The sequence below is a fragment of the Taeniopygia guttata genome, chromosome 3 (assembly GCF_048771995.1).
Source record: "Taeniopygia guttata chromosome 3, bTaeGut7.mat, whole genome shotgun sequence".
In the NCBI taxonomy this organism is placed as follows: Eukaryota; Metazoa; Chordata; class Aves; order Passeriformes; family Estrildidae; genus Taeniopygia; species Taeniopygia guttata.
The window spans coordinates 111,948,830-111,957,479 of record NC_133027.1 but is presented as its reverse complement, the minus strand read 5'-3'; positions in this window follow the sequence as shown (position 1 = coordinate 111,957,479).

Sequence of the window (8,650 nt, the reverse complement as noted above, 5' to 3'; positions counted from 1 at the left end):
TGAGACTTACTCTAAAACAGTATCAATGCAAATAAATAATGTCACTTCTGAGGATGGTAGCCATCCTTTTATATAAATTATTTACAGCAAGATGTAATTTTTACATTAAATGGTTTGTACCTAAAAACTGGTAAGTAATCTTGAGATTACAAAAAAGAGCAGAATTCAAAAAAGGGGGTTACAGTTTGTGGGTCAGGCTTGGCAAGTTGTGAAGTTCCAGTATTGCAGTGGGTGTGAAAACAGCAAAGCTGACTGAAGTCATTGCAGCAAAAATACACACCTAAGGCTGCAAACCAAACCATCAAGTCCAGCCTTGAACTAGAACTTGGCTGAGTTTCAGGCAATAAGGAGAGGGTCAAACCAGAAATTGTGTGGTCTGAAAGTGAAGAGCAAAAGAATGAGGCGGAGGAGATGATAAAAATAAATGATGTCAAAAGGACAAATTGGTGCAGACACCTCAAGACAAGTGGAGCATGTTACTTGGACTCAGCCTGTTCTAATGTAAAGCAAGAGCTGGGAGATAATGGAAATGCAGATAACAAGTGACATGAAGTTTTCTGCTCCCAAGGATGATGCAGTGGTGGCAGCTGGGATCAGGAGTCAGTGAGAGGAGCATGGACCTCTGCAATCACCAGCACCACTGGGCCAGATCCTTCCCCAGGGAGCTGGAACCAAGGAGTGGCAGCAGGGCAAGAGCTATGCCATGTGCCTGAGAGTTACAAGGAGACTTAAAGGCTGCTTTTCTCCATTATCTCACACAGAATCACAGAATAATGAGGTTGGAAGAGACCTCTAAGATCATCAAGTCCAACCTATGCCCTAACAGCACAACTAGACTATAGCACCGACTGCCAAGTCCAGTCTTTTTTTAAACATATCCAGAGATGGTGATTCCACCACCTCCCTAGGAACACAATTCCAGTATTTTATTATTCTTTCAGTGAATTTTTTTTTCCTAATATCCAACCTAAACCTTCCCTCAATTCGATTTCCTCTCCACAAATGAGAATTAATATTTCCCTGGCAGATCCTTCCTAATTCCTTGACTCAACCTGCCAGGCATCAAAGGGAATTTGTGGCATCATGGAGAAAAGGGGAATTTATCCTGAAATGCATCTCATCATAGGGTACTTGGTTTCTTTTTTTTCCCAGCTATCACTGGGGATTCCTCTCTCCCTGATGCACCCTCTTTAAATCACACAGTTGACTGCACAGTAACAACCAACTTTCTACATTTCTGTTAGGGAGTCACGAAATAATAACATGTCTGGAGGATCAGGCAATGACCCCAGAGCAATTCTGTACAACCAGAGTTGGAGAATTTGCCTTGAGTGCTTAGGAAAATTTCCCTAAGGGATGATGCAGTGAATTCAGAGTAAATTATAGGTGGTTTCCTTTTGTCAGGTAACAGACTATCAGTGATTCCTGCATGCAGTTATTTCACATGCTTCAAGAGGTCAGACTGCTGCCAGCAGTAACCTGAGACTCAGAATTCTGCTCAATAAAAAATACTTGGCAGAATCAGTACAGGCAGGTATTGAGTAATTCTGCAATGAATGCCAAGGGACATTTTTCATGTTTGTGTTGGAAATGATACAACTTTTAACTTCTTGAGTAACTTTAATCATGGGTTTGTTCACCTTTGCCAAGGGGAGTGGAATTAATGTTTCTCCTTAAAAGATTCTGTGCACTGAAGGTTTGAATTTCAATGGGTGAGAGCTTCAATCAATTAAAATAAAATTCCTAGACTCAGAGAGTTTAGATCGGAAGTAGACAGAAGATACAGAGGAGATAAACAGACATTAAGAAATGTTACTCCCTGGTGCAGTCAGAGACACCTGGTCTGGGAAAAGGTTTATAAGAGAACCAAAGAAGGAAGGCTAAACTAGCATCGAAGAGATCAATAACCAATAGGAGACTGAATATTAAGAATTGTGGAATCAATGAACAAGAGTTTATTTAGTTTATGTATAAATATGTGAAAAGTCTGGTTAAAAAAGTATGGTGGAATGATTTCTACTGTACATGCTGGCTGTGTTTGATGGAATGATTTCCACTGCACAACTGGGCATGTGTGGATGGAATTATTCACATTGCACATCCTGTACTGGCTAGAATAAAGTAATGCCTGATTCTCTAACACTTAAAAGATGGTGCTGGACAGTTCCTGTTTTTCCCACAGTTTCAGTGGCATTTGGAAAGCAAAGGCCATGGCCTTAGGAGAGTTTCCTGATATGATGGCACCTCAAAGTTCAGCTTTGCATGTCTGCTCTGCATGTCACAGGAGAGGTGAAGGGCTTCATGGTGATCTGCTCCACACAAACCATTCAGAAACAGGCTGGAAATAAGCAGGACTCTCATTTTTTACTTAAATACCTGTGAATGTCAGTGATTGATACTGACATGACCAAATTTTCCCTGCTGTAGGCAATCAGGGAGATGAAAAAGAGACTTCTTAAATGCCTTTATAACATGGAACACCTTGTATTTATGATGACAGCTGGTCTTTTCCCCTGTATGAATTAATCTCACTAATTCCTTTCTTCATTTGTGGCATGCATGTCCTCTAACCAGGTTTATGCCATAACAACAATAAGATGACTGCTGGACTGATGCAAACCAGTGTCAGTGGCAGTGAACTGATGGGCTGCTGCTTCAGTCATAGGAAGGCTTTCATTTCTAAAGAATACTATTTATATCTTTTCCTCAAGTCACAGACATCATCTTTTTGTTTCCTGAACTTTTGTTGTAGGAAAACTTAACAAAGTGCTTTATCATATCTCCTGTTTAAAGAGATTCATGGCAAGCAGAGCTGACAAGCAACACAAACACAAAGGGAGATAATTCTGTTTTCACCTCCCATTTATTCAAAATTACATAATTTATCCTGTTACATGTCTTACATTCTTTAACATTTCCACTTTCATCTATGGTAAAATTAGGGAAAGAGGACAAGGAAACACTTCCCCTACCCTGGTGTAATTTCTTCTCAAAAATTCTCTTTTGAGTTTTGTTGCAATTGGTGAATTCTGTTTCTTGCTCTCAAGGCACAAACCTCCCTGTTGTTTACTTCTCCCTCTGTAGGTCTGTTCATTAGTAGAATGCCTTTGGCAACTCTGAGGGCAGAATGATTTTCCAGAAAAACAGGGCAGGTTAAAAATTGCCTTTTGAATTAGAGCATTTTTTGCTTCATTCCTGTGACACTGCACTGGAGATGTGATCCAGTAAAAATCAGTCCTCATAGTACCTTTCTTTATATATCTACTTCTGGAGAGAATTCAAGCATCTTACCTAACTTTATTGCATTCTGAGAATTTAAGGCAGGATTTTAGGAGTTCTTTGCTAAATATTCAGGGCAGAGGGGAAGGAAAGAGAAATAAATGGTATGTGTTTAGAATTTGCACTCTTCTCTGTGCACAGCATGTGTAATGGCTCATTTCATTTTGGGGCTATGTATTCATCCCCAGTATTGTGATGAAATGTTGCTCAGATGTGTCTGAGAGGAGCACACACCCCTGTGGATGCTATTAGGAAAAACATTCTCATTTGCCAGATGTGTGGTTTTTAACTGTTGCTTCCTGGGCAGGAAAAAACAGCAACAGCTGCTGGCTCCAGAGACAGGAAGGAGATGCTGTGTGCACCTTGGTGCTGCTGGGGAGGAGAGATACCCATTCTGGCTCTCTTCTTGCTCCTTTATTTGGCCTGTGGGGCCAGGAAGGGCCAGGTAGCTCTGAATGCCAGTTTAACCTGGGTGGCAGGTGCCTTTGGAGGCTGTGAGGATCAGGGTCAGCTTTTCAGATTTGCAAGTGCTGGGATGTGTGGGGTTTGTGGTCTCACTCATCCTCCTCTGGGAAGGCTGTTCTTAAGAAGACTCTGGGGCAGAGGCAGGAGAGGAGTGGGGGGTTTGAGCCATCCCCAGTTCTCCCCAGTCTGCTGGAGGCTCCTTGTCCTGTTTTTTATGCTGGACCTCCTTACTGTCAGTGCTGAGTTGCCATTAGCTCTTCCTCTGAATCACCAGTGGTGGTGCTCCCCAAACAGCCAGCTTGGCATGTGCCCACAGCTGTTGAATAGCAGCCAAAAATGCAAGGGTTTTTTGCCTTCTTTTTAGATTCTTCTTGATTCCCTTCCCCGATTCTATTGCTTCATTCATTTGGGGTATTTCTTCCAGCAATTGCACATCTCCTCTGGCTCTTGTTTTCCTTGTTCTGCCACAGGAATTCGGACTATTGCCTACAGGGCTCAGGTGAAGCCCACATTGAGTTCAGCTGCCTCTCCTTTTTTCTTTCTGCCCCCAGGAAATTAAACACCCCCACAGAAAAAGCTTCCTACTCTTTTTTTTCCTACGTGTAAGGAAAGAGCATTTGGTTTATGGGACATGCTATGTCTTTTCTTTCCTCATATTATGAACTCTTCAGTGAGAAAATGGTATTTATTTTCTCTCTTCTATACTGTGAAGTATATTATTGGTCCTGTCACCATTGAGGCAGGAAGGGAATGAAAAAGACTTCAAGTCAGAAGGCTAAAAGAACTGAACTCGACAACTTTTTTTCCAATACATCACTTTTTTTTGTAGAGAACATCATGCAAAGTAAAAACATCTCACACCATTGGTGCGTGCTGAATGCACAGTGGCAGAACATATCTACAAAAAATGTGAACAACAAGAAAGATAATTATTTATATTCCTTTGAAACTCTTTCCCAGGCCCAGCATGGTAGAAACCTCTCCTTTCTGACTGAACAGAGAATATCCATAGGTCCCATTAAAATTATATATATCTCAATTACTATGTTTTTCATTCAGAAATAAACGGGAAAAACCTTAAGGTTGCATGGAAAAACTTGGTCTGAAATATTTCACTTATCAAAGACATTTTGAGCAAACAAGAATTGTTCAAGTGAATTTTTTTGTGGTTTGAAGTGCCAATGAAATAGACACAGTACTTCAAGCTTCTGAATAAACTTCTTAAGAAATGTTACTTTTACAAAGACTAAATAGGTATTTCAATTTTAAGCATTTTCAGAGTGACAAGATACAGACATAACAGATTATTTCCAAAATGTCCTGTCCTTACAAATTAGCAGTATTATTAAATAATGAGGTGTATGGATAGGTGCCATCCTGTGCCCCAAGTCAGGGAATATTAAGTGCTGAAAGGAATTAGCTCAAACTGTCTTCTTACTTTCTTGAGTTCCACTTTTTTTTTCCCAGGAGGTCTGAGTTAGTCTAAACCACTTGTCAGAGATCTCATTTATTTTTGATGTGTTGTACTTTGCCACTTTCTGCATAATTCAGAACGGGAAAAAATAATCTGAGTGGATAGAATAAAAACAAAATAGAAAATTAAAAATAAAATAGAAAATAAAATAGAAAATCCTGAATACCCAATTTTCACATCTGAACCTTTGACTGAAAAGGCATCTCAGAGTGGCATTTCTTCTGGCTCATAGCCAAAATGAAGGGAAAAACATCTCAGCTTAACTGGGTAAAGCTTGTCTGCCCACCACTGCAGTAGGGAAACTCAGTTACTTACCATCACAGACTTGCCAGAACAAAACAGACAAAAATTTCCTGCCATTTAAGTTTTGTGTACGACCACTACAAAAATTAACAATGTCATTTCCTTTACTCAGATTCCATGCCCATCTCTCTGAAGAGCACAACTGAGCACCAGATGTGTGCAGCAGACTTTCTTCTGGCCTGATTTCAGAAAATCTTAGAAAGGGATCTGTCCCAGTGCTGTTGTTACTTTGGGGTATTAATTTGGGCTGGTCTGTGTCGTGTTGTGAGGGGTCAGTGCAGAAGAAAAAGTGGGCAACGGGTCTTAGGTGGAAAATCCAAGGGTCCTTTATTCTTCTTGCTGCAGTAACAAGAACATTCTTGAATACAGCCAAACACAAAGACCTCTAAGAAGGAGCAATCCCAATTTATATACACTAATATGGAACATTCTAGAAACATTCTAACCAATCATAACAGGCCACATAATCTATATTAAGGAAGTGCCTCCCATGATCCCATTCAAACAAACTTTAACTCTCCCAAACTTGAAACAGTGTCCCCAAATTTAGGGTGTAGCTTTCCATGGCCTTGAGTTGATCCTGGCTGTGACTGGCTTGCTGATATGTACCTTTGCAGGTATGTACCTATACATCAGCACATCCACCTCTGCTAGGGGACTCATCCTCATCCCAGCAGGATTTGGTCCCCCTGAGCAGGAGCAGCAGCTTGTAGCAGCACATTACTATTTCAATAAGGACAAAATCCAGCTTCTTTCTCACCACAAAGCAAATTCTCTGCAGGAATCTCTGGGGTTGCTTATGTCAGGGACTGACATGGTGCTGAATCTCCAAGCCACAGCCTGCTCCTGCTGTAGAACTACAGCCCTCTGGTGGCACCAAATCACTTCTTTTGTCAAAAGCTGCATATATAACAGGGAAAAACTCACCTTTGGGCTCTGACCAGCTCTGACTCGGTGTTGCCTGGAGGGGTAAGAATATCTCTGGGGGAAGAGGCCAAGAAGCAGGATGCAAGTCAGCATCTGTCTGTGATGCACTGCATGGACATGACCCACCACATAGAAACTTCTAAAGAAAATGCAGTGACTGAATGCAAAAGTACTTAAGAAGTGGGAGATTGTTTACCTCACAGGACTAGGAGAGACCTTAGAAATCATTGTCCTGAAAAAATTACCTGCCCTGGGAAGAGGCCAGTAAGGAGCCCTCAATAGTGTTCTGACCATCAGCAATAAACTCTTCTCTCTGCTAAAGGAGGATGAAACAAGCATCCCTTACACCTGGATAAAGTTTGTTTAGCTTGATCTTTAAAGTGCTTAAATGACTGAGATCTTGTAAGATTTTACTCCCTGTGCTTCATTAGAGGAACGATTAGCCTGCTTGTCTTATATCTCATTCATAGCTTATATGGCACAATTATGTCATTATTCCTTGACTTATTTGCTATGGTCATGGAAAAGGAAAAAACACACAAGACTTTTTTTTTTTTTTTTTTTTTTTCAGTGTGCTGATCTCTTTGAATATATGTTCTTTGATTCTTCCTTAAAGCTAATCAGCACAAATTAATTTCATCTTTCTGATCAACCATATTCACAAAAATGTTCTGCTTTGAATGTCTTCACAGCAGTTTTTTTCAGATAGGTAATGTTATGTATTTTGACATGTCTCTTGAGCATCAGTTTTCAAAATGAAGAATAACCTCAATTTCCATCTATGAGATCTCAGCATGAAACACTTGTGCCACATTTCATTATCACACCTTCTCTGAAGTTTTGTTCTGGAGTACAGGAACAGGAAACCCTTGGCTATAGCATCAGGATCTGAATAAAGCCAAATAACTTGAAAATACATTGCAAGGGTGAATTGAGTGCCTCAGCTGGACTGTTCCAGTAGTGTGATTGTTTTGCAGCAGCAGTTGTACCAACAAGCTGTCATATTATTACTGAGAAAACACTCAGCTTGGAGGATTAATTTGAAAACTCTCAGCCCACTGCCTTGGGGGAATCTATTTGCCTTTTACCCTGTCTTAACCTACCAGTGTAGAAAAGGTTTTTGCCACGAGAAAAGAAACAGAGCTGGAAGTCCCCAGGATAGAGTACAGGAGCTCCAAGGTTGCCCCACAGCAATGGCCAGCAAAATGTGGCCCACCACGGCTGGGACTGGACTAGTTCTTATCAGAAAGATAGACTTCCTTTGTATTATGACATTTTTAATTAATTTTATGCATTTTGATTTAGTTTGAGAAACTTGGGTTGACTTAGCCAAGCAGTAAGGAGCACAAGCAGGTTTTTGGCACTGCCAAAATATACTCATGTTGTGCATAAGGGATACAGCTAAGTTAGATTGCAAAGTGTTTTTTGGCAATACAAGCAATTAAAGAAGACACAAGCCACCCTCTTGTACCACAGATTTATTGAGCTGTGTAAGTAAACACCCATTCTGGGTTGATGGTGATAGATCATACAGGGCATTTAAACTGCAAAGAACCAGCCTTCAGAATTCTTTTTATTGGAAAAAGTCACACATAATCTAGGTAGGGATAAAGAGAGAAAATGAAAATTGTTTCTGTATGCTCCTTCTTGTTTATACTGCAGGTGTTAGGATGAAAAGCTTTCTTTATGTATGTTCTTCAATACACACTCATTGATTTAAATCTAAAAATACTTCAAGCATTTTGTTAGGCACTTCTTTGAGGTGTATACAGATATTCTTTCAGTCTTTGAGCCATCTCTAAATAGGAAACAGTAGACAAGATCCCTGTGTAATTTACCTTCGTGGTCCATTAGATGAGCCAAATAATTCAGTGCATAACAGAAGCAGATTGATTTTTCTGAAGTGTTTTTGATTATTTAGTTGTGAAAAGAGTAACAGCTGCAGTTTATTCCAAACTGGTTCTCCTTTTAGGCTATCTTATTCTGATTTGCTGCATTTGTGTTCAGTTTTGGGCTTCTTGCTACAAGAAGGACATGGAGGTGCTAGAGTGTCTGCAGCAGAAATCTGATGAAGAGGAGCTGGGGGAGCTGGGTGTGTTTAGCCTGGAGAAAAGGTGGCCTGGGGAAAACCTTATCTCTCTACAACAATGTGAAGGAGGTTGTAGTGAGGTAGGGTTTGTCTTTTCTCCCAAGTAACAAGTG